This window comes from Parasteatoda tepidariorum, chromosome 6, assembly GCF_982258835.1.
Source record: "Parasteatoda tepidariorum strain Cologne lab strain chromosome 6, Ptep-v5.0, whole genome shotgun sequence".
NCBI lineage: Eukaryota > Metazoa > Arthropoda > Arachnida > Araneae > Theridiidae > Parasteatoda > Parasteatoda tepidariorum.
The window spans coordinates 9,492,751-9,519,663 of record NC_141760.1 but is presented as its reverse complement, the minus strand read 5'-3'; the positions used below and the strand labels follow the sequence as shown (position 1 = coordinate 9,519,663).

Sequence of the window (26,913 nt, the reverse complement as noted above, 5' to 3'; positions counted from 1 at the left end):
CGGCTGATCGTTTATAAGCAAAATGGCCTGTTAAAGCCGAGCTAAGTTTCTCCACTTAAGTTAGAATGTTAATCAACGTGAAGTCAATTAAACTAAATACAGTGACGTATCACACACCTAATTTATTGAAATATAATTCTTTCCCTTTTACATCTTTTACTTATTATTTATTTTTGTATTTTATTGCAACCGTGATATATTTTTGTTTTGTGTACCTGGCAACTTCGATGCATAATTAGTTTCTTTATGTTCTATATGGCTTCGTGCCCTTCTTTGAGTTAAGTAAGAAATATATAGTAAAAGAACTGAAATCTTTGTGAGAGAATATAGAATGTGTGACTAAAGAATTTATACTTTTCTGTTTTGGCTCAGTCGAAATAGAATGGAAAGAACAGTTGGTAAAATAAATATGTGCCACGTTTCAACAACCAATCAGGATCGAGATACAAACACTACGTCACTTTCAATTATCCCATTAATACTCAAAACAAGTATTTTAACAAGAAATAAAAAATACCGAGAAAACTGAAACGGAAAATATGTATGAACATTTTAAATAAAGCTGCTTTTTAACTTAGAAGCTACAGAAGCTTTTATTTTTCATTTTAAAATTTTTTTTTTAATTATGTAAGATAGAATATTTTTTTTAATGCGCTAACTTTTTATTCAAATTTATTTACAACTCAGCTATATACACAAATAAAAAACGTTCGCAAAGCAAAAATAAAGGCGAAGAAAAAGGTGTTGGATGTACTACACGCGTGTTTATTTCAATTTTCAATTCTTACATTTGTTGAGCTATTTTAAGATTGCATTCATAAAAAATTTATCAAAGTAAATAAACAATAAAAAAAAAGTCTCGTAATTAGTATTTACTCATGCTTATTTACATACAAGCTCAAAAGAAAATGTGACGAGCTGTCAAGAAAGTTGTTAGAATTTCTGAAATTTCTATTTATAAAATAATTCTGAGAGAAAAAGTCGAAATTAATGAGGCAGCTTTAACGTTCTCATTATGTAGCTGGGGAAAATTGAAATAAGGAATAATAATTAATATTTTATGTTGAGGGTTAAGGAGAGAATAGTTGACATAAGTAATTACCTCGTAAAAAAATACTGCATGAAAAATATCTCTTTTTAAAAAAAAAATGTTTTTGAGAGGGTTTATTTATTTAAAAAATTGAATACGCTCACTTGAATGATGGTTTTAATAAATACTGGTAGCAAGTTGTTACATCTAATTCAATTAAGTGAAAGATATTTTAAAATGCATAAATAATTTATTAAACAGTGAAGATGGAGGATTAATTTAAAACTCTTGCGCAAAATTTAGTGAATATTAAAATAATCATTTTGAAAAGTAGAAATTTTTTCAGGTGAAAAATGTCACTATCACGTATGCATATTTTATACAAATATTAATCAATTAATTAAATAGTTTTTTTCTTTTATTAACAGTTCATTTTTTGAAGCATCAGTTCATGTCGTTTAATTGAATTCTAATAAATTTTAAAAAAAAATGCTTATTTTGCTTTTATGCGATTCGAGCTTAAAAAATGATGGCAGAAACTGCAATTTTTACTTAAAACTATGTTTCTTAAAGAATTATAACTAAAACATATTTTTTTAAAAATTAAATGAATTAAATTTAATTAACCTTTTTTTTATATATTTACAAAAAAATTATACACTTTAACTATTAGAAATCTTTGCATATTGTTGGATGTTTTTATAGTGTATTTCTTAACTTCTTTGTCGGGAAATAAGCTCTCCCACTTGACAAATAATATATATATGTTCAATATATATATTATGGAGTTCAAAATTAAGATAAAACAAAGTAAAATTACAGATTAATGAAAAAGGGGGAAAGAAGAAAATTAATAATAAAAATAACAAAAACTGGGGGGGGGGAGAAAAAAAATCCGAAAAAAAGGATCGAATTCTTTTAAAAATCTGGAAAATAAAAGATATAATCTTTTCATCAGCCCACACGATTATATCCGCAAAAAAGAGTGCTTTCTAATATTGTATCAATACAGCCAAAGCAAAATTATATCAATACAATAGTGTGAGGAGCACTCAAAAAATTTTTTACAAAAATTATAACAAATAAAATAGGACACAATAAGTAAAAATAACACGTAAAAACAGAAAATAAAACATAAAGAAAAAAAACAGAATAAAACATAAAACATAATCTATCAAGCGAGTTTTTCTTATTTTTCTTAATTTTTCCGGTGTTTTTTTTTTTTTTTTTATTTATTATGTTTTTTTGTATTTATATATATATATATATATATATATATATATATATATATATATATATATATATATATATATATATATATATATATATATATATATATATATATATATATATATATATATATATATATATATATATATATATATATATATATATATATATATATATATATATATATATATATATATATATATATATATATATATATATATATATATATATATATATATATATATATATATATATATATATATATATATATATATATATATATATATATATATATATATATATATTATTATTATTATTATTATTAAGAAAATCAATTAATTTCATTAACTGTGCATAAGCTGCAAATATATAAAGCTCATAAAATAAGTTCAAAATGAAAAGAAAACATGAAGCTTACTCCAATGCTACACTATCTGGGCTCATGAAAATTGCCTAAAATGAAAATAGGGTATTGATCTTGATAATTTTCTTCATCTAAGAGGAAAAATGTCACAAAATTGGCGATTTTTAATTTTTTTTTTAATGATTTTCAAAATATTTTAGTTATTTTTCAGTTCTAAAACCCAGATAATTCTTTACAATAAGATGGTATGTACAGTTTAAAATTATAGCTTTGCTTCAAATGTAGCATGAAATCCTTATATTAATCCAATTTTTAAATGTTTTAAGACTATTTAAAGGAGCTGTTTTATCAGGTTTGTTAAGAAAATATAATTCTATGAAGAGGAATTAAAGAAGAAAACAAAGTTTTTATTATTGATTTATATTTTACAATAGATAAAAGTAAAACAGGACATTAGTGAACGATTTTATCTTCTTTACAGTGAGTTGTTTACGTTGCTCCAGTGAGGGAAAGTCAGGCATTCGGATCATTTTAACTTCAAGGGAAAAATGGTTACTAAAATTGTTGCTTTTGTTTGTTTTTGTTGCTAATTACTAACTGTTATCTAATAACTATTTAATTACATTTCACTTGGGTTCAACTGCCCGAACAGAATCGGTTGTTACATTCATGTCAAGTTAATCCGGTACTCTTTTTTCCGGTGCTTTTTTTCCCGCCCATCTTCTTTATTTTCTCTGGTGAAAGAGCTACCTCAAATTTTAAAAACAATAAATTGATATACTTTAGGTGGACGAGTGGAAGGGCGAATCTCGCAGTCAAGGAAAACCAAACCGCAAGGAGATTGATGAAATATGGGGGGGGGGGGCAGCATAGCTTATAAACGCTCGAAGATAAAACTTCTAATCCCCGCTGAATCCGTTGTCTATTGTTGGAAGACAGCCCTTTCCATAAATAATAGAAAATCGATCGCTCAAATATTGGATAAAAAGTGACCTCTGGTCAAATCTCATAACTTGGTCACGTTCGGAAGGGAGATGAGCGGAAGAGGAGGGGGATCATCGGCAGAAGTATGATCCGTAAAATTTGAAAGGGGGAGTCATGTTTAGAAATTCCGGATTCGAAGAGGGAGTGGAGGAGAAAATGAGGATATTTCCCTTATATTTCAGGTTGCCGTTATCCTTATAAATACTATTTGCCCGTTGGTTAAGTTTTACCTAGTTGGTTATTATTTTTAATAATAAAATGTGCTATTTTGGAGTTATAATTGTGGCTTCATTTTTATTCTTCGAATAAATGCAGTTTACGTAAGATTCTTTCCTTTCTTCGAAGTAAAAATTAAATAATATTAAGATCTTATTACCCATACCTAGAAATTTAAATAAAGAAAAAAAAATTGAATTCTTTAACTAGTGAGGTTTTTTGGTTCGTTGGTATTGAAGTATTAACCAAACTTTCGACCGATCTCCTGACTAAATTATCAGGACTATATTTTCCAGGGGCGGGATAGCCTGGTTGGTAGAACGTTGAGCTCGTGTTTATGAAAACGGGAGTTTGAATTCCGTCGGCAGAAGAAACCCTGTGTTTTAAATGGTGACTGGTGCACGTTAAATCTGTCTGGGTCACAAAGTCCTCTAAGTTCCCGTAACAAATGAAAACCTCTGGGGGTACTGATGAGGAGTTCCCTTGTCTTCAAAATTTGGATTTGGTTCAAAATTACAAAGATACGAAGTTGAACATTTGTAGTCAAAAACTGAAATTTGGGTATGCTGTCATAAAATAAAAATTACTAAAGATACTGAATAGAAGATTGATCGTTCTCTGGTTCAGGTCACGATTACTTTGTGGATGAATGATTGGATCCGCCCTGTAAAATGGGATTGAAATACGGGATGTTGTTGTGTGGCTGAAATCATATTCTTGGCTATAGATGGCGCAACTGAAAAACAAGAAACGCACCCTCTGCTTTAAATTCGCTTGGTTTCCCAAGCAGTCTTGCTGTTATTGGCAAGTGGCAATAGAAACAACAATAACATATTTTCCAGATTGTGACTACTTCCCCCCTCCTTTTTTTGAGGTTCACAAATCCAGGCCCATGGGGAAAAATGCATGCTTATTCAGAGAAAGTACTTTTTAATGCTTGGTTTTGTAACTTAAAATAAGGCCTGCACTAAATTAACATATAATAATTAACATATGGTTCAATTAATTGTTCGGTGGTCTTAATCTTGAGTCTTAGAACATGAAAATCCAATCAAAAGTTATTCTGGGTATTCCATTTTTTGTCACAGTTCAGTTTTTTTTTATCCCTTTAAAAACAAGATTATGTATTTTTTTAAATAATTTTTTAATAATTTTCTACAAAATAAAGTACTAATTAAAAATAATTTCTCAAGGACAGTTTTATTGTCACAAAAAATGCTAGTTTTATGATAGGTATTCTTTTTAGAGTCTCGGGTCATGTTCATAATTTTACGTATTTTATATTGCCCACGACTGAGCTTACTATGCTTTAATTTAACATTTCTAATAAAATTAAGGAATCCTAGAAAATGGAATTGTTTTTAAGCTTGTGAATTCTGATATCTGATTTTTTAATTGAAATTAAAATTATAAAATGAAACAATCGCTGATTTAATAATTTTAAGAGGCTTGTTAAATTAGTACTTATAAAGAATAACTTTATAAATCAAAAATAGATTAATTAAGGAAACATTAAGGGAAGATTTTTCTCCATTTCCTATTATAATAATTTTTTAGAGAATGGAAGAAGCTGTATTCTCCTTAACATGGTTTTTCGAACCTCTGTCGCCAAGGAAAATAAAAAAAGTCATAGTTTAAGTGCCTGACACTTGAATCGAAGCTATAATTTTAAACTATCTATGCCATCTTGCCGAGAAGAATTATTTGGACGTTAGAACGGACAAATGACTTATTTGACAATACTATTAATTTAAAAAAAAAAAAAATCACCAATTTGGCGATATTTTTTCCACCCAGATGAAAATAATCAAAATCACTAATATTATTCTCAGTTTTTTGCAAATTTTTATGAGATCAAATAATACAGCATTGGAGAAAGCTTTTAAAACGCTATTCGTTTGCGTCATTTTCAGATTAAGCATAGACAGCACCTTCTTTAGATAGGCTAAACGTGTCTATTCTGTTTTGAACTCACAGCAGTCATGAAAATAGCTTAGTATTCATAAAAGCATCATCTGACGACGAAGACTTAACTACTCTCATTAGTGACACTCACTCATTTTTATGTATAATATGGAAATTCAATATTTAAAATCGCGAAAAATGCTTCATATGTCGATTCCAGGATACCTTATCTGTTTGCTCTATCCGTTTGGTTCACATTCATCACCCGTTATATTGCTGTTGCTTCAAGATTCGATTCAAAAAACGGCTTATATGATTTTCAAATTTATTCAGATATTTTCATTATGTTTGATGATGACAAAATTTCAAAATAAATAAAAAAAATTTATTTTTTTAAAAAAAATTTTAAAGGGCAAAAAGAAGAATGACTAACAGATACTTTTTTCTATAACTAAAATGTGTATCTCGCTTATATGAACAAATTGTTTACATTTTGAAAACGAAATTTTAAAATTAAATAAAGTTATTTGTGAGGGGAGTGAAAAAGATTGGAGGGTATAAATCTTAGGCATAAACTTGGTTTCAGGTGGTTAATTTCTCTCACGAACAATTCTTTTTTCAGAGAGAAAATTCATTATCTAATAGAGGAACACTGCTCAACTTCTGTACAGGTTTGCCGGAAGAAAAACTTAGTTTCAGTTGCAAACTGCAAACTCGTAGAATGATGCTCGAATCACCAAAGTCGCCACAAACCTTATCCCACCTCCAGATGCTTACGTAATATTTGAACGGTCCCTTTTATGCTACTTACGATGATTGACGTCACTCAGATATTGAAATTTTAATCATTCAAATTAAAATGCTCGTTAAAAATTTTTTTAAAAATTTTATAACTTTTTTCTTAGTTTTTTGAAAATTTTATACGAGAAATGAGGTATCATTCTGTTCCGGATTGCTTAATACCAAAGTATTACTGACGCCAGTGTTGCTTAAACAATTGTTGTAATTGGTACTGTTGGCATTGTGGTGGAAGGTAATAGGTGCCTAATGTAGACATTCTCTTAATAGGTTTTTAAGGCCTCTCAAAACGAAGCAGTAAAGAAATTTCACGAACAAATCAAAGATTTTACAAGAATAAGCGGCTTTTTAGAACTTAAATTTAAAAAGAGTACTACCATTCATCAAAGCTAATCTAAAATACATCAGTATAAAAGGAGAAAAGTAAAACGAACTCAGATTGCGATGTTGTTGTAGTTCATTTACGTCACACTAGAGCTGCACAATGGGCTATTGGCGACGGTCTGGAAAACATCCCTGAGGATGATCCGAAGACATGCCATCACAATTTTGATCCTCTGCAGAGGGGATGTCACCCCTACTCGGGTAGCCCGACGACTTGCACGAGAAGTGGAGCACTTAACGGTAAAACAGTTTAACGAGGACCCATACTGCACACTTTCGGTCCCTACGCAAACTAATTCAAGTGGTCACCCACCCGCACCGCAGCCACTGATGCTTGACTTCGGTGGAACTGCGAGAACGGTTCCAGAGATTGGGGAGGAGGGAGTGGTGCTCCCCCCCAATTTCCTTATTTACAATAGTTATTGACACACATGTATCAAAATGCATAAACAAATATTGTGTGTGTGAAATTTCATTAGTGGAAAATGAAATGAATTGATGTTCATTTTTGTGAAGAGAGTTATGACTTATTTTGGTTTTCAATATTCATCAGAAAAATCCACACACACACAAAAAAAGTTAGAGTTGCTTATGTTCTGTTTAAAAAATTCTTGCTCAGCCCCTCATTTTTATTGCTAAATAAGAGTTTAAAATCTAAGATAAGATTTATGTCAAAAATTCGGGATTTATTGAATCATTGGCGAAAATAATATACAAGTTATAATTTTTATGGTTTCGTTGAACTTTTATATTGATTCCTCTGGGTACTCTTTGGGTTCATCTTTTTGAATGTGCTCTTGAGTTGGAGTTACATAAATCAAACTAATTAATTAAATTTTGCAAAATTCTCCGAAAATAAAACTCTATATTATATGACATATATTTCTATACACCCCATACATTAACATCTTCAAAACTATCGAACTTAAAAAGAGCATCACTTTAAGAATTATTGTAAGTTAAGGTTCGATTCAGTACGGGCAATGGATATAAGAAACTTAAATATCTATTCTAATCGAAATAGATAGTTTTTAAAACATTAATTAATGAGTGCGAATTAATTAAAAAAATTTGAGAGGAATGTTTTGCTCTTCATAATATTCAACAAAGTAATTCGTAATTTTAAGCAGATCTGAATTTTTTCCAACTCTAATAAATTACTCTTATTGTATGATGTATAGAGAAATAATACTTTTCCAATTCGTAAATTTTAAAAAAAAATTATTATAAAGAAATACTTCATTTTTTTAATTAGTATTTAAATACAAGATTGCAACCTGATGGAATTTGATTAATTGATATATTTTTTACAATATTACTATTAAATGCATTCTAATTTTCTAATATTCAGTTAAAAAAATTATAAGTTTCCTTCCACAAAATTCAAGTAAGATTGCATAAATAAATTAGTTTATAAAAAAATATCTAATTGCATTCGAATAAAATTTTAATTACATTAAATTCGTGCTCAATGGCCTGAGTAAAATCGATCAATAAAATCATATAATTGCTGAAATATTTCATTTTGTTGGTGTTTTTTGCCCATGGTTTTTTTTTTTTCTTCTCAATACTCTTTTCAGTCCTTTTTTTTTAAAGGATTTTTTCTTTTCTTTTTGTGATTATTCGAGATTTGTTAGTTTTGTTTAATATACAAGTTAATGTTTTTTATTTATTTTATTTCTTTTATTTATTTATATACAGTTTATTAAAAAATGGAATGGATTGTTTATTAACATCTGTTGGCAGTACGAAAAATAATTTAATTTGTTGCCTCCTTTTCTATTCAAACAAGCTTTAAAATATATTAATGTATTTATTTTTATGTACAGTGTGCAAAGAAATAAATAAATAAAAAGATCGACCCATCTGAATAACTTTTGATCTAATAATCGGATCTTCATATTCTAGGACTCAATCTTAATAGCTCGAGGGGTCGACTTCAGATATGCTATTTAATAAGTGCAGACGATATTTTCAGTTATGTAATCAGACCCAAAAATGTACATTCTCTGAAAAAGTTTTTCTCCCCGACTTAATTGGATTCCTGACCCTCAAAATATAGAGGGTGCCCGCAATTTAGACCCCTAAATATTAATTTTATTTTTTATTTATTTCGCTATATCTCGAAAACTTTTTAAGCGCAATTATAAAATTCGTTCATCCAAAGATAATTCTATGCAAAAAATAACTTTTAGTAAATATTTTCATTATTGTATTTCAGAATGCTCGTAGAATTTTTGTATTCTAAGGGATACAATTTTTTGCCTCATTTTAAAGAATACAATTTTATATAACAAAATACAAAATTTGATCAAAATGGGTCGAATAGTTCTTGAGAAATTGAAATTTAGATATCTGACTTTTTGAAATTCAATTTCACAGGAACGGTACGACCTATTTTGCTCAAATTTCGTACATTATTATGGAAAATTACGTTCTTTAAAATAATGAAAAAAAATTGTAAGCCTTACATTTCAAAAGTTTTTCGATCATTCTTAAATAAAATAGTAAAAAATAATAAATATGTATTGAAAGTTATCTATAGCATGGAATTGTTTTAATTTCAGAATTCCGAATATGTCGAAAAAAAGAAATGTTTATTCACAAAAAATACGATTTTGTGTCTGATTTCGTAACTTAAAATATTGTCTGCACTTATTAACTGGCATATATGAGATCACCCCTTCGAGCTATTAAGATTGTATCTTATCTTATATATCTTATATAAGACTGTATCTTATGCTTGGTGCTATTTATTCATTTTAAGTATTATGTTATTTACTAACCTTATGTATTATATTATAATGCGCATACTTTCATTTATATGTTATTGCAGACTGAAATATATTAAACTCTTAGTTTGGAAAATAATTAGGAAGCATTTTTATTTAAATTCCTGCATACGCTAAATTTATTTATGTATTTGCTTAATTAGCTTATTTAATATTCTCAAAGCACGTGCTTGGAATCACAGACTCGAGTGTTGTCAGAAATAATAAAAGATTATGTTGTAAAGATTAACATATATTTGGGAGATGTGTTATCTTTTTTTATAGAGCCTATTCATTTAAATTACGAGCTTCTTTTATACCAGGAATGGGAAAAATAATTTAAATATCAAGTGATGATGAAATAAATGAATCTCATATTTTTAAAAGCAGTTGTAAATAAACATCCGTGATGGAAATTAAGTGATGCACGTTCATTTCAAACTATCGCTCACTTGAAAAATCAAAAACCTGCTACACAAGAGAACATCCCAGTTTCGAATTCTACTATTCCACAACGAAGTGGATGAGTGGGTGTGAGGGGAGTGGGGGGAGTTATGACATTCCTTCCAACTGGAAAGGGGGATTCCATTTCAACGAATTCCAGGTGCAAAAGGCTGTTATCCTGCACCCCTTCCCCTCCTGTTCCGACCCCTTATCGTTTCTCGGAAAAAGTCCCACCCAAATACCCCCTTCTTCGAATGGAATCAGCCGTCACTCTCGGCTATTGACCCGTGACTCTCTCTCTCTCTCTCTTCACTCTCTGTTCCTTCCGAATGTCTTTTAGCAACTCTGCTCTCTCTCTTTTAGGCAACAAAACCATCTTCAAAATTCTATAGTTTTGTCTCGAGCGAAAATAGATTTTCAATTTCTGCATCATTTTGATGTTCATTTTGCTAAATAAGTAATCAATTTGCTGTTGAAAATTGCCTACAGAAATTTTCTCAGAGGGAGGCGAGGCAATCAGAAAAAATATTCATCATGTCATTTCAAAAATCATGCTTGACAAATATTTTTTCTTTTATTAATTTTCTTCGTTTTTCTCTTTTTATCCTTTTTGTATTTATTTATTGTGCTAGATATTAAATCAAGAAAAAAATTTTTTTTTCAAATTTATATCAAAATATTTTTAGAAGTTACATTAAACGATCAAATTTAAACTACTAATGTTTACTTTATTGGCAACCATTAAATTTTAATACATAAAAATAATAAATTTGATATTTATATAGTTCCTTAATTACATGATGTATTATTGCAAAAAAATATACTTTAACACCTACTTTTCTGTTATTTATTATTTATTTATTTTTGCTGTATTTTCACATTTGTAAAAGAATATTAGTTAACTATATCATCAGATCAAATGTAACTTATAAGATCTGTGTATGAACCACTGTGAATTTAATATGACACTTAATTCTTGTTGAAATAAAATAAATTAATAACATTTAAAAGCAAAATGTGATTTTTAGTTCTTTTTCTCTCTAGTGGGTGTCACTCAAATGTTGTAAAGTATGCAAGCAATGTGATAACATATTTGTTAATTCTTGCTTATACATACTTAATAACACTCCGCTTTCTTAATCGTGACCCATTTTTCAATTTTTATCTGTCCTCTTCTCTCCCCCCCCCCCAAAAAAAAAATCTCTATTACAGTGCAACAAGGGAAAAAAAACATTACAAATAACTTATTATTAATTGTAACTAGAATACCATGTAAAAATTTGCTTGAAAACTTTTTCAAATTTTTTCTACCATTTTCAGTAACCGTTTTGTTTTTCTTTTATGTGTTTAATGACAAATTCTGTTTAGGCAAATTATGATAAACACATTACATTCATTCTTCAAAGCAATAATTAGATTAAGAACTCGTATGGGCTGACGATGTTTTTGGTGTTGATCTTAATATTACATCGTTATTGTTAACGTTACATCGTTATAAGGCATAGAAACTTGATATTAGTAAAGAGTGTAGGAAAGTAGAGAGGAATTACGATAGAATAAAAATAAATAAATAAACATTCGGAAATTAGTTCGTAGAGTTACCAACTGTTAAGCTCCTACGAAATAACTTGCGCTCCTCTACAGGCCGCAATATGCATGAGTTTAAATTTAAAGAGTTAAAAGGGTTATATCCGTTTATAAACTAACTTAACACAAGCATTTTTTTTAAAATTCCAATTTATTCAAGAGTTTATTCTAAGTGATCTTTTGCGAATTTTTGCTCACTTTGTTCTTCTTTATGTTATATTCTGCTTAGCGATGCAATATCTGTAAGAATTGTAATTTTGTAAACATACGAACGTGAGTAGAAAAATATTCTAAAAGTTAGATGGACTAAAAAAATTTAACATTCGATTATTTGTTCGAGAATTATCAACTTTTAAAGTCGTAGTAAAAAAAAAGGAGGGAAAATATGTAGGTCGTTTTAAAGTCGTCGGAGATACTACAATTGAAATCCAACTTGCTGATAGGACCCTTTTTGAATTATAAATTGAACTAGAGTTTTTTCCAAATTTCAATTTGTTCGAAATTTATAGCAATTTTATTTGTTTTTAGGAAATTTTGTTTTTGTGAAATAGTAGTTATTTATCTTCTCTCGTGATTTTCTAGCATTCTTTCTAACCCTTAACTATGGTTAAAAAAATAGCAATAAATAATTAAATAAATAAATCGAAAGAGAACTAAATAAAAGACGAACAAATTTCGATGAGTTCAGAAATCTTTCTATATTAAAAAATTTAAACATATGGTGCCGTTGCTCCTTTATTAGGGGTTCAATTTAAAGTTATTATTTGTTTTATTGCGCAAAAATTGTAATACTTAGAGAATTATTAATTACAAATATGCACAAGAAGTAAAATTTAACACTTAATATATTGTTAGAGAGCCAACAATTAAGCTTGTATTAGTAAACAAAAACACGAGGGCCATTCCGCAGACTACAGAAATGCAACTTCAGAGTTGAAACTTGATTCCTCTGAAAGGGCAAATCTTATTCAAAAACATGACGCAAGTTTTTTTTTTTTTTTTTTTTTTTTCGAAATCCAAATTATTCGAAAGTTATTGTAATTTTAAATGTTTTTATCACACATTTTTTTTTAATAATGACTATTTATCTATCACTGTAGAAAAATGAATTCATTTCACCCGAAATCTTACATTATTTATTTTATTGCATTATAAAAGAGTCCTTGAGTTGATATCAAAAGCAACAAAAAAATATAACATATGAAATAAAAATAAAAAGATGGAGACAGAGTAGGTGTTACTATATATAACATTCATATTCATCTTAGAATTTATACTGAAATTTATAAAAATATAAACTTAATTTAAATGCTCGAAAGAAATAAAAACCGTTGTCTATTTGAAATGAAATAGTATCACACAATCTGTTTTCTTTAAATATTTGTTTTTCAGGTACAGATGATTATTTTTCAAATCCAGGTAATCATTCACGTCGTTGCGTTTGAATAAAATTATAACAATTATATATTTTATAGATAAAATTATCTTTGTTTTATCTTACAGAAAAATATTGAATTAAAAAGCACTGAAAAATGAAAAGCAATCAAGGAGGAAGAGAAAATGAGTGATAAGTGAGCAGAGGCTTCTTATTAAAAAAAATAATTATAATACTAACTAAAAATGTGTCAGCCCCGGTGACTCAGGGGATAGAGGGTTCACCTTCTAATGAGGTGAACCCTGGGCTGGTCGTTTGGAATTCCGTAGGTTTTCGTGATTTTCCTCTCCATGCAAAGCAAATGTAGCTTAGTTCCATCAAAAAGTCCTCCACAAAGGCAAATTTCTCCCAATACTTGGTCCAGGAGTTCCCTTGTCTTCTGGTTGGGGTTCGAAATTACAAGGTTACCCAAAATTGGGTTGGCTGATCAAGGATGATTTTAAAATAAAATTAAAATAAAATTAAAAGTATGTAATAATCATATATCATACTTAGATGATTCATTAATTGGACAATGTGTGAATTTTTTTAACTTCCCTGCCGTTCTTCAACATTTAATGAAATACTTAGTCATTCAATTGAATTAAAAACATTTTGTATGCAGAATTTGTTTCTAATCAATATTATATTTAGGTGTAATAGTTTTTTTTTTTTAAATAACAAAAAAAAAAGCAAGATGGCTAAGTAGTGTTGAATAGTTGATTATACATTGATTATTTAATTAGAATAATTTTGTATTTTTATAGAAATGAAAACTCAGTTACGAAATAATTATTTAGATTTATTTTTAATCCTTTTTTAAATGGTCGTTGAAATTTTGAACATAAGCAGCGTTATGGTGCCGTAACGTAAAAGGAAAATTAAAAGTTTTATTTAGATTCAGAAATACTCTTCAACTAAAATAAGCCAGCTAATTACATAGAGGTTTTCAAATCAATTATTAAATAAATTATCTTAACACGAAAACATATTTTGCGATCTAGTTATGAAGTTTATCTGCTGAGAAATTCTACTTAAAAGTACTATTATCAAATCCTATCTCATTATCAACATTTAATCATTCAACAACATTATTGGAATATTTATTACAGTGAATTGATTATCAATTTTTTCTAATTTTCCATAAATATAGGACAAAATCTAACTAATTATAAAAAACATCAACTTAATTATTGAAATGATTTTAATTATTATGTGCAGAAAAGTGATGTGATCATCAAGTTTTAATGAAACATAAACTTAGATATCCAATCTATCTAAGAGTATTATCAAAACCTACATAGTTGCCATAAATATTATACAACCATCGAATTCCGAAAAAAAATTATACAACGAATCAATTACTAAATTATTTTTAATTATTAAAATTATTACACAGATCTAATGATCAAGTTCATCTAATTATCAAAAAGCATACTACCTATCTAATTATCAAAAACAATGCCCAACGATCTAATTATTAAAATAATTCCTATTATACTTAGTAAAGTCATGTAATTAACTCATTTATCTAACCTGTCAAACATAAACTACAAAACCAATCTAAAAATATCATCAAAACCTATTTAATTATCAAAAAAATCATTCAATAGTCTAATTATTAAAATTCTTTTCACTGTTTTAAATGATATTTGAAACATAAATATCATTTAATTTTTTTTAAAAAAGAAGGCGTTTATTAGTGTATACCAATACGAACAAGTTTGATAATCAAAGATTGGCTGGCAACTGAGAGAAGGTACTTCAATGAAAATTTCCTTAAAAAAAAGTGTTTTATTAGTATATACCAATCCGTCCCAATTTGATAACTAAACGTTGCAGGCAACGAGAAAAAGAACTCAATGAATATTTAATTTTTAAAAAAAGTGTTTTATTTGTATATACCAATACGACCTTGCTTGATAGCCAAACTTTGCACTGAGAGAAAGTACTTCAATAAAATTTCATTACTAAGGAATTTTCGTAAAAGAATATCCAAATAAAACTAATTAATAATCCCTGCAACAGCAACAGCAAAAATATCATAATTCTAAACGAAGTTTTCTTAATTCAAAATTCCTAACACCTGCTTGACGTCATTTTGTGATCTCAGCATTATAAAAAATTTAAATAACAATTTCCGGCAAAGTCCGTTATTATATTTTTACTCACAATAGCTAAGACCCACCCTTTTTTTTTGCGGTTTAAAGGGGTAAAAAAGAATTGGTAGAATGAAGGGCACGTTTTCGTGACAGGCACAATTCGGGAAAACCATAATAGTGAAAAACCGCAAATGACTGGACCGTCTAGACTGGCGATCAGGTACCATGACTATAGCCACTTATAATTATTATATTGCGTTTAGATGACCAGCAACGCTAACATATATGCTTCCCTGTCAAACGCAGACTGGGCTCCCTGTAAATGCTACTTCTTTACAAATGTATGCTTGTGGCGGAAAAAGTAAGACGTCAGCTGGATTTGGGTTTTCTTCATTGGCAATTCTCATCACAAACCGTGTTATATATCGAATCAAATCTATCTAATAATCAAAAATATTATGCAACCATACAAAGAGGATAAAAAGATAAAAATGAAGAAAGTTAATAAGTTTTATTAATTATCTGTTAATTACTACTTTCTGTTAATTACTTCTTTACTATTTTGTAATCTGGCAATCTTTTTACGAAAATATTTTAAATCTTTCTTGAAAGATTCCGGTAGATGCAACTTCATTTGAATTCGCTGCTCGCTTTGTAGATTTCGTTTTGTGTTTTGTTCTGTCCTTTCTCTACATTTAATTTTCGATTTTTTGCGTGATATATTTTTTACTTACTTTACTAATTTTTACTCTATTTTGTTTAAAAATTTTTGAGTTCTAATCCCACTATTGAATTGATATATTTTGCTTTGACTAAAAAAATATAAAATATGTAGAGCAAATTACAGAAATGTTGCCAAAATGTGTAATTAGTAAAGTTTGCGATTCAGATATTTATAAATAAATAAATAAATAAATTAAAAAATGTTTCCCGTTAGAGTTTCAATTAGTTCAGCTTTTATATTCTTCTGATTTTAGTAATTACTTTTTTAAATTCAGCGATTAAATTGAAAATAATAAATTTTCCTATTAAAGAGAAAAAGTTAAATTACAGTAACCTTTTATGGACAGCATTTGTATAGTGTCTCAATAAATTAAACTTGTCAATTAAGGAAAAGATTGTAGTCTTTCACAATTTATGATTTAATAATTACTTTGATACAGACAAAATAAGTTAAATGTATGATTTTAAAACCTAAAAAACAATTTCTAAAAAAATGAAATTACATGCGAATTTTGGTTTATTTCGCATGTAATAATCTTCAAAATGAAACAGATAGCTATCCAATCATCATTTTTGTGAAAAATTGACATAAACCTTTCTAATTTTAAAATTGACATAAACCCCCTTGATCTATTTTTATTGTAACAGTCGTTGAACGGTCGACCCAATTTAGTCTTTACGACTACTACTGTTGAACTCCGTAGTCTTGTGATTTTGAACCCAAACCAGAAGACAAGGAAACTCTTGGATCAAGTGTTGGGAGAAATTGTGCCTTCGGAGAGAAGGTTTGAAGGAAATAACCCGCATTTGCATTACATGGAGAGAAAAACTGCGAAACCCTCTCATGGTTAGCCCGACTGCAAAGGAATTCTAACCCATGATCACTGAGAATATTTTTCATCAGCATTGTGGCCGGTGCGAGCCGGGTGCGAAATTCGTAGCGACCAGCACCCGGTTCACCTCATTGGAAGGCGAAAGCTCTATCACCTGAGCCACCACGGTTCCCTTGATCTTCATAGTCATTTGCTAATTACGTAAATTATGGAAAATTCCTTGCTTAATTGTTTTGAATGCAATTTTAAAAACGAGTGTCTTTTTTTCCTTCATATGAGCGTAAATATATGAACTTTTAAAACTAGCTTAACCTGAGACTAAGCACCCAATATGTTATACAATATTTGGAGCCATTTTATCACTTAGGGAATAATATTTCAAGAATATCTATTCTCTTGTATGCTTTTATAAAGTCTTTACATTGTCTATGCCTAATTGTAATTAGACATAATCTCGTTCGTGTAATTTTTAAATTGGATATATGAAAGTGACGTCACGTGTGTGTCAGCCAATCGGGTTCGATACTCACGCATGACGTTGCTCGCAGGTATTCGATTAAATCTGATCCAAAAATTCAGCTTGATAAAAATACCCTTAACATTTATATGCCATGCACAACCACATGATTCTAGACAACCATTTGATTCGTTGCAAGCTCCTAATGAGAATGAAAAATGAAAAGAAAGGTAAAAATTTGAAACAAATAGTCCATTAGAAAATTGTATTGCATATCTTATTATTTGAATCAAGTGCTATTTGTTTCCTGACCAAAATATGAATAATTACACGCTAAATGTAAAGTTATTCCAAAATATGCAAAAAGTATTCGATTATAATTTATCATTTTTCAAGTGATAATTAGAAATGAAGTTAATTAAGTTTAATTCTTTGGAAGAATTAACGAAGTTACTTAACATACTAATTACACTGTATTTAGATCCAAAAAATTCGTTTCAAATCTTATTTAATAAACTATGCACACTTCTACTGTAAAAATTAGCCTCACAACAAATATTACATTATTGCATCTCTTTCAAGTAAATATGCAACACAAATAATGATTTATTAGCGCATTTAGCAATTAATAATATTCAATTTTTATTTTAAATCAAAGCTCTCAAAATTAATCTTCAAAAAAGAATTATGTAGTTACTTTTTTTATAATTTATATTTTAAGTAACTTGAGCTACAAACATTTTAATCTGTATATCTGTATTGTTTAAGAAGTTAAGAGTATTGTTAGTTATTGGAATGATACGATCTAGAAGAGATTCTCCACTTTCTATAAATTTATTTTAAAATTAAGAGGTTCCTCCTCTCCTTTGCCCGTTGCATTCAACAATTCCCACGATTACTTATCCTTCACTAATGTTAAGTTAATATTTTTCAATTAAAAAGGAGAATCACTTTGTTAATTTAATTTATGAGTATAAAAATTTTAAATCTTAGTTTATTTATTAATCGTAACGATATGAATAATTACGAGTTTCTAAAAATAGTCAACTTTCCTTGAGAAAAAAAACGTAAACTTAGTAAAACAAAATGTGTGACACAGTGCAAAGAAATAAAAAAAAACTAATTTAACTCGTTTAAGATATATAACGATAATCTTTGTCATAACATCAATTCAAGGAAGAGACGGTTTTTATTTCTCTTGAACTGATGAATTAAGTTTTTTTTTCTTTTAATAATTTCAGCATTAATGTTAAGATATTATTTCTGGCAACATCTAACCTCTCTCTCTCTCTCTCCCGCTCTCTCTCTTTTTCTTTCTCTCTTTTTGTTAACAATAAATATAAGCTCGTGAGAGAAAAAAAATATTCAACATCGATAAATAAATAGTCATAATTCTAAGAAAAGAAGAAAAAAAACGTGAAGAGTCACTTAAAATTGTAATGGATTTTTCATAAAATTGGAATTTCGACAAAAAAAATATCGGTTTAACGCTTTAAATTAAAATGGTCTTCCCAATACAACAAACTTCAACCCTCAAGTTGCATTTTTACGGGCTGTAGGGCCACCCACTGGGTATTTTCCACTACATATTTAGCCTTTACAAATTCTTGAACTAATAATCAAGTGTTAATTTTTTTTTTGATTAATCGTTCTCTGTGTACGATTTTTGTCCATTCTTTGTGATTTCAAGTTTCTAAGTTTGATAGTTTTCTCACAGCAAAAATTAATAAAGAAATAAATAAAAAATAAAACAAAATAAAATGTAAAGTTCATCACAGAGAAAAGTGGTGGTGCTGTCGCCTACGGTTATATAATCTAAAAGAAATTTTAATTTCAAGGCTCATGATTATTCTTATTACTGTATTCAAAACAAATTTCTGAAATAATAAGCATGAACATGACTAAATTAAAAATTCTTTCAGTCACATAAATTATTTACTTCCTAAGCATTTATTTGCTTGTTTATTCGCTATATTACTTACATTTATTATTGATATTTGCTTTATGGAAATTAATTGATTTCGCAAGAAAGGCATATTCTAACGGTTACTCCTAATAATTATAATTTCTTAAAAGTTTTGAGCAATAACCGAAAATCTAATGGATTCGTAACTAAGCTCCCGCCCTTTTTTCAATTTTTTTTTTATATTTTAAAATGCGAGAAATTGCATTTTCTCTGCAAATAATCTCGCAGTTTGACGCGTATTTCTAAGTAAAAGTTAATTCAATAATCAAACAAAATTTTATTACATCGTACTCATCTGGTCAGCGATAAGGAGGTTGAAATTTCTATTTTTAATCTTGACGCATACCAAACATGAGTTCTTATTCCATAAGAACTCCTACACAACAGAAATGTCACGAGCAGCTTTTATGACCTTAGAGCACTTTAATTTAAAAAAAGATGTAGAAAATGCTTTTTTTTCTTAACTTAAAGTTTTCATTTAAAGATCTTGAAATTATATATTAACTTTATTTAATTTTAACAAAGAGAAGAAAAAAAAAGAAGGAAAAAGAATAAAACATAGATTTTGGTAGAACAAAGCACCATTTTTTTCTAATATTATAAGGGAGGGTGAATTATAAATATTGATATGAATTTTTATTGGCCATAAATTTCTAAATATAAATTTCATTAATGATCTGAAATTAGCATAATTAATCCGAAAAAAAATAATAATGAATAATGAGTTTAGTAGAAACATCATTTCTTGAGTACTCTAAAGCATTTAACCAAAAGCTGTTATTGAATGACATGCGGAATGTTAAAAAAAAAAAAAAGGATTTCGGAAATTTAAATTTTTTCTGATCATCTGAAAATTAACATAATTAATCCGAACAAAAAAAAATAATGATGAAACCCTGGATTAGTAGAACTAAACAACATCTGTTGAATGATCTAAAACATATAACCAAAAGCTTTTATCGAAATGCCGAATTTTAAAATTAGAAGAAAAAAAAGAGAGTAGGAACTTAGTTACCTACCCAATATTTGTTATTTATAAAATGAATAAGTTGATTATCGAATATATGTTTGCACTCACCAGAGTTACGATGATCAGCACCCCAAGTGCATCGACGTTCTCTTACATCCTCATCGTTATCTTTCACTTAAGAAATGAGAAGTCCCATCTAATAAACCATTAAATAACCCAAAAATCCGGAGCGTGATTGGCTGATGCCTTTATACCTCTTAACACTTTTTACTGCCGCTATTTTTATCCGCTTTTTCCAAGCTTCACATTTTTTTTTTATCACTTTTATAAATACTTTTATAACTTTATGGTTTTAATCCCACCGACATGTGGCATCCATAGAGCTTCTGAAAGTCTTCGGGTACGAAACCCTACAAGTATTTTGGCATTAATATCATTACTGAAGAAGGAAAAGGCATATTTGCTAAAAATAAAAAGGAAATAAATGAGACGAATAATAATCGATAGAGACATCCCTATCAGCAACTAATAATATTCCGTTGTTTGTTCATATTTTTATTATTTTAGTGAAGAGTATTACTTCAATGACATAATCTTTCCTCTATAAGACATAGAAGTTTAGGGATTGTCTTTTTATTATTACTTTTTTTTATGCGTGTGCTTACTCATAATTAACTCTTTGGTGACGGCAAAGAAACCTTGTGCTGTCCAAATCTGCTTTAATACAGACAGCTGGAGTATTCAGTTTCCCGGATCTAAAAACGATAAAATGATTACATTGATATACGATAGCGTAAAATAAAACCTAAATAATAATAATAAAAAAAAAGATATAAGCAGATGGTTTTCTGACCATTTACTGGACATTTTGTCATGAAAGTAGGGGAGAGTTAAGCTTCTGTGGTGCATTGTTTTCGTTTTCAGAAGATAAGATTAGTTCGCTTTTATTTATAAGGTTTTAAGTTAATTTCTTAAAAGTTGTTCATTTCTACTAAAGTGGCAATAGTAGTTTCAAAAATGCTTAAAACTTTAAAAATTAAAGTTTGGTTACTAAATACCTTAAAAGCTATAAAATAGAAAAAAATATTCTAAACTATTTATTTGTAACGTAGTAAATGAGAAAATGATAGTCATATAATATTTAATATGTTACAACAGAAGACTGATAAAATAGAATATTTATAAAGAATTGAATAAGACAGGGATTAGAATATGATTCTAAGACAGGGAATAGAATATGACTCTAAGACTCCCAATTTCTTACAGCTACGGAACCTTAAAGGATCAAGCATATTTCGGCGAAACCTTATGCTTATAAATAAAATTAGCAGCTGTGAATATATTTTTTAAAAGAAAATTACTTACTTTTTTGATAATACTTAGTGTGAATTTTTTTCAGTCATCGTTTTATCAAGAATAGACTTAAAACTGTAGGTTAATTCTAGTAAACAGTTCTATCTTTCGTAGGTCTGGACTGGACTAGCTCTGAATATGTTTTTGGAGTAGGCGCATAAGCTGAAAACGAATGAAATACGCTGAATTACTATTTCCGAAAATGAACTGCTATATGCGTTGAGAATGATTATCAAACAAACATAACTCTTTATTCTAACATTTAGCCATTATATTTTATATTGAATACTTTGATAAGAGATAATGATAAAAGTTTTTGCAAATGCGTAACTTTTTCATAATTTATTCTATATATTTAAAAAATGGAAGGGGGAAATATTTCAAAAATTCGAGGAAATATTGGAGGAATGTTTTTTTTTTTAAATTCACCATTTTTTTAAATTGATAATTTACTTAAATAACTTCATAAAAATACTCACAATATCAAATAAATGATGGTTTATTGTTTACATACAAATATAATGACAGGTTTTAAAAATCAATTCCGGTTTAAAAAATTTAAACTTTCAGAACCCCTTTGAACCTTCCACCGAATCCACGGATCACCATTTGGAACCTCTGCTCTAAGATACCTTATAGGTAAATGCTATTTTAAAAAATACTTATGTTGGTCTATCCAGTTAAGTGCAAGATAGCCTATATCTGATTTCAACATGTTATTTTTGACATTTTGGCATAGTTTATTGAAATTACACTTTTTTTAAAATAAAAATAAACTTTTATCCAATATTTTATCAAATCCTTTAGATAAATATGGTAAAAATTAAAAAGGGACGAAAAAAATTAAAAGGAAAACTCTTATCAGAGCAACTTAGTTTTGCTGATCAATATTTACAGTAAATTAATCCACTTACCCGCTAAATTTAACAAAATCAAAATGCTTCAGTTTTATTACAACCTTACACTTATTAGCGAATCATTTAAAAATATATTTACGTACTTTTAATTTTTTTAAAGAAGTCCAGGAAGCTTTTAAAGCCTGCTCGTTCCACTTGCATCTCATTTATCATTGTTTCTCTTTTAAAGTCAGTATTTTCTTCAAAAAAAAAAAAAAAAAAAAAAAACGCTTTTTTTTAAAAAACAAAATATACAATTATTCGTCATGATTATTTTGTCATGGCATTTATTGTGACGAAATTAACGAGTACGTGAATTTAAAAAATAATCCCCTGTACTTCAGGAAAAAAAATTTAATTTAAGAATACAGATTGCGTGACTTAATAAGAAAAAATAAACGAGGAGTAATTTTATTTGCTTGCCTTAAAACATTTCTAATAGGGAAAAAGTTGTTCTCCCTCTTAAACTAAATTTTGTTTTCTTAAAATTTTGATGTAAATGTTGAGATATATTTCACAATATTTTTGTTAGTTTTGACATTAAGTCATGCGTATGCTTGCAAAACAAAGATCTCGGAAGAAAAAAAAAATTTCTTGCAACAATGGATAAATAGTCAATATTTATAGCAAAAAACTGAGAAACAATTTATGAGAAAAGCACTTTAAATGCCTATAACGTAAAAATAAATTGTAAACAGAAAAAAATTCCAGTTAAAAAATAAAAATGGATCTCTAACCATTTAATAATTTCAATTCCGTAGTTGGTTTTTAGTGTTCAACAAATAGGCAGGCATGATATTTTTTTACAACATGTTAATAGTTACTAATTCTCGAACAGTTAATAATTTAATTTGAAGAATAATTCGAGAATCAATAACACAGTTAATAATTCTCGAACTAATTACCTAATTTTATTTTCTTATACCGTCGTACTATCTAAGAAAATTTCCTACACCGCAATGATTAAGTTTTATAGTTTCTTTCATACCGAAACAAAATCTAAGGTAAAGAAAGAAAATATCAAAAATTCACACCCCCCCCCCAAAAAAAAAGGACCCACTTAAAATTGTAATAATTTACGAACAAATTGATTGGAATTTTGAACAAATTTAACTGTTGAAAATTCTCGAAGGAATAATCGAATCGTTTTCTTTATTTCACTTGAACTCCTTGTAAATTTTTCTTCACATTTCAGTAACTTCAAGTTTCTAAGTTTTGCAGTTTCCGGACTGTGAAACAAAATATAACATCCAAAAGTTGAACATCCATAAGTTCAACACCCAAAATGGCGGCTTGCAATTTCTTAAAGTAGAGTTTTATCATAAAATAAGCAATTGTGTTTTTATTTTAATACTTGATATTTGTTTAACTGAAAGTAATTTCCTTACCAGAAATACTCTTTAAAATACCCTTATATTTAATTTTAGATTTTTCTTTTTCCCGCTGTAACATTATGATTTTTGAATTTAGTTAAATTTGAGAGTAATACATTAATTTGGTAAACAAAATTCATCGTTTTAATTCCATTTATTTATTTATATATAGACTACTATTATATATTTTTAGTGAATTATTTTTAAATGTGTATACCTATTTTAAGACTATTCAGAAAGAAATAAAAATGCAAATTATTAAAAAAATAGAAAACATAATAAATAAATAGCAATAGTTTAATTAATAATTAAAAATAAGGCATATTGATTTAGATTTTAATGCTTGAAACTATTTGTCTATTCAAACATGATTTTCATAATTTAAAATACTTTTTACATCTATTTTAATCATATTGATTTCAAGCAAAATAATTTTCTTTTTTCAAGAAATGTTGAAGTATTTTTATTGTTGAGTAAACTTTATCTTAAATTAGGCTTTTATGTAACATTTACAATGCATTTTTTGCATGAATTTAACTTTTTGACTCTTTTAATATTTGGTAGGTTAACTATTGCTACATTTTAACAAAAACTTTAAAATTTTTCTAAAAGAATATACAATAAAATTAAATAAATAATTTTTTTTCTGATATCCTAAGCTAATTTTATATTTGAACGCATACAAAATTTGAACTGAAAAATCTACGCTGAATTGATAAAAAAAAAAATGCGAACGTTTAGATTGTGAACAAAAATTCTGACTTTCACCCCTTATGAAGAGGTTGTTGGATTCGTCCTTCCAATGTTTTGGAAGCATCGTGTAAAGCCTCCAAATCGTCTCCATACCACACACGCTATCACCATGGCGACTGGAGGAGCAAGAGCTGGTTACTATGGTAACAGGAAAAAGATCTTTCATCTTACTATGCTGCTTACTTCAACAGAGCAAACCAGTTCAAAATGCTTTTAGCGCCATCTGTTGCCAATAAAATATTGTTATTTATTAAAAAGTAGGTAAAAATAAATTCTTTTTTTTTAATAATTTTTAAAATAAAAATATTTTGTTTAGTTTTACAATTATAAATTATGCTTTTTAGTTCTTTCTTTTAATGCTTGCGTTGTAATTTTTATGTATTAACTGTAGTTAATTTTAATTTAAATCTTCAAGCTATGCAGCCGGAAATATCTTTTTATTTAGGAAAAGTGCATAAATTAATTTTAAACTTCAAGTACTACAAGAAGTAAGGGATTTCTAATAATAAATATTGGATAAAAAAGAGAAAAGATGAATGAATAAACTAGAATTTAATTCTAAATTGAGCGTCGAACTTGGGCGAAACTAATTATTATAACATTGAAACAGGAAACTTATTACTTCCGATAACTAAGGTTGTTTTAACCCTACTCTAGAAAACTTTTTTCATTTTACTTCATTATATTGAAATTAAAAAAAAAAAAATAAAAATAATTCTTTATAAAGAATATGAAGTCATCAATTAAAGAATAAAAAAACATTTAAAAATTATGTAAGCATTATTAAGATAAGAAAATGACTTTATACTTAAAATTATTTAACTTATTAGTTATTATCACTATATATTGCTAGGTACTCTAACCTGCCTCATGAAAATGAAATGTTTTAAAATCATGAAACTAGTTTTTCTTTTTTTAAAGAAAAAGAAAGGCTGGAATTGTAAAAAGTTTCGTCACTTCAAAAAAGAAAAAAAAAAAAAAAAAAAAAAAAAAAACCGCACCAAGCAATTCATTTTGTAAAAATATTTGTTGATATTACGAATATGAAATATGTTTGTTTCCACCAAAGCTCGAAAGCAGTTAACGAACCCATTACGTAGCTAATCTGCTACATATCTTATCAAAGTGCAGAATCAAGAGTTTTCCTCTGGTAATGTGCACATTAATGACTTCCGTATCACTTAAGTTCATAAGGTTGTTTCATTCCATAAACTAATTTTTTAGTATTATTATTTTGAATTGATTCTTTAGGTAACAAAAAATTTTAAAAAATGATGCATTTTATTCCTTGATTGTAATAATATTTTAAACAGTTTGTTTGTACTATAGATTTCAAATTGATTTGTGATCGATTGTCAGCTAATGTGCTGATGACTAGATTTGTCGTAACTTGATCTTTTAAATACAGTCGAATCCCGATTATCCGAGTTTCCGCTTTAACTGAGCTATCAAATATCTCAAGGATTTTCTTGATCTATTTTATTTTTAAAATTACAGACGAAAAAAATTCGGAATTTTATTTTCTAAACACTTGGGAAAACAAACTAACGGACAACACGATATTACCAATTAGATCGTTAATATTGTCAATAATGAAAGTGAATCTAGCGAAGATGGTGAAGACAGTGACGATGAAAATCAACATATAAAAATCTCCCATACAGAAAGGAAATTGAAAGTCCTATTGGAAAGTGCTATTGAATATATAGAACAGGGGTTCCTACTTACATGAGGCCGGGGGCCGCAATTAAAAACACCAATCAAATGGCGGGTCGCAACTTTATCAAAATTTTATCTAGTACTCTTTTATGTTTGAAGGATAATTAAATATTACTGTCAGATTTTTATCAAGTTGTCCAAAACAAACGCATTGAATTACAAATTAAAATTAGAAGTAGATTGTTAAGCAACATACACGATTATTTTCGTATTTGAATAAATATTTTCTTGGATGCAAAACCTAAGAAATAATTTTTTTTGTCCCGTTGGTATGTTAAATTTCACGGAAACGAAAAAATTAAGTTTTTTTGATGAAGGAAAAGTGTTTTAAACCCATATAGATTTTTTTACGAAAATTGTCCGCAAAAAATGACAACTAATATATTTTAGTTCGCGGGCCACAAAAAATGGCTTCGACGGCCACCAGTTGGCAACCTAAGAAACCTGACAACCTGGTTCCTAAAAAAATGGCGGCAAAACATTGCTGCAGAAAAGCACCAAAGTAATGTAAAATAGAAAAAGAGTAAGGATTTTTTTAAGTAAAAATTATTTTAAATCTCGTGAAGATGCTCCTCAAGAGTTTTTAAGTATTTTTAATTTTAATATGAATTGTATGTGGTGTACTCGCATAAATTTTATGT

General features: G+C 28.0%; 1 long non-coding RNA gene across 1 annotated transcript in view; it reads right to left on the bottom strand.

Moving 5' to 3' along the window:
- The window catches only part of LOC122271986 (uncharacterized), a 114,583-nt gene extending 94,148 nt beyond the window's left edge, over nucleotides 1–20,435 (bottom strand). The window contains exon 1 of the long non-coding RNA XR_006226714.3: nucleotides 20,287–20,435. This is a non-coding gene — a long non-coding RNA (uncharacterized LOC122271986). The remainder of the gene's footprint in view (nucleotides 1–20,286) is intronic.
- Between the last annotated feature and the right edge of the window lie 6,478 nt (nucleotides 20,436–26,913).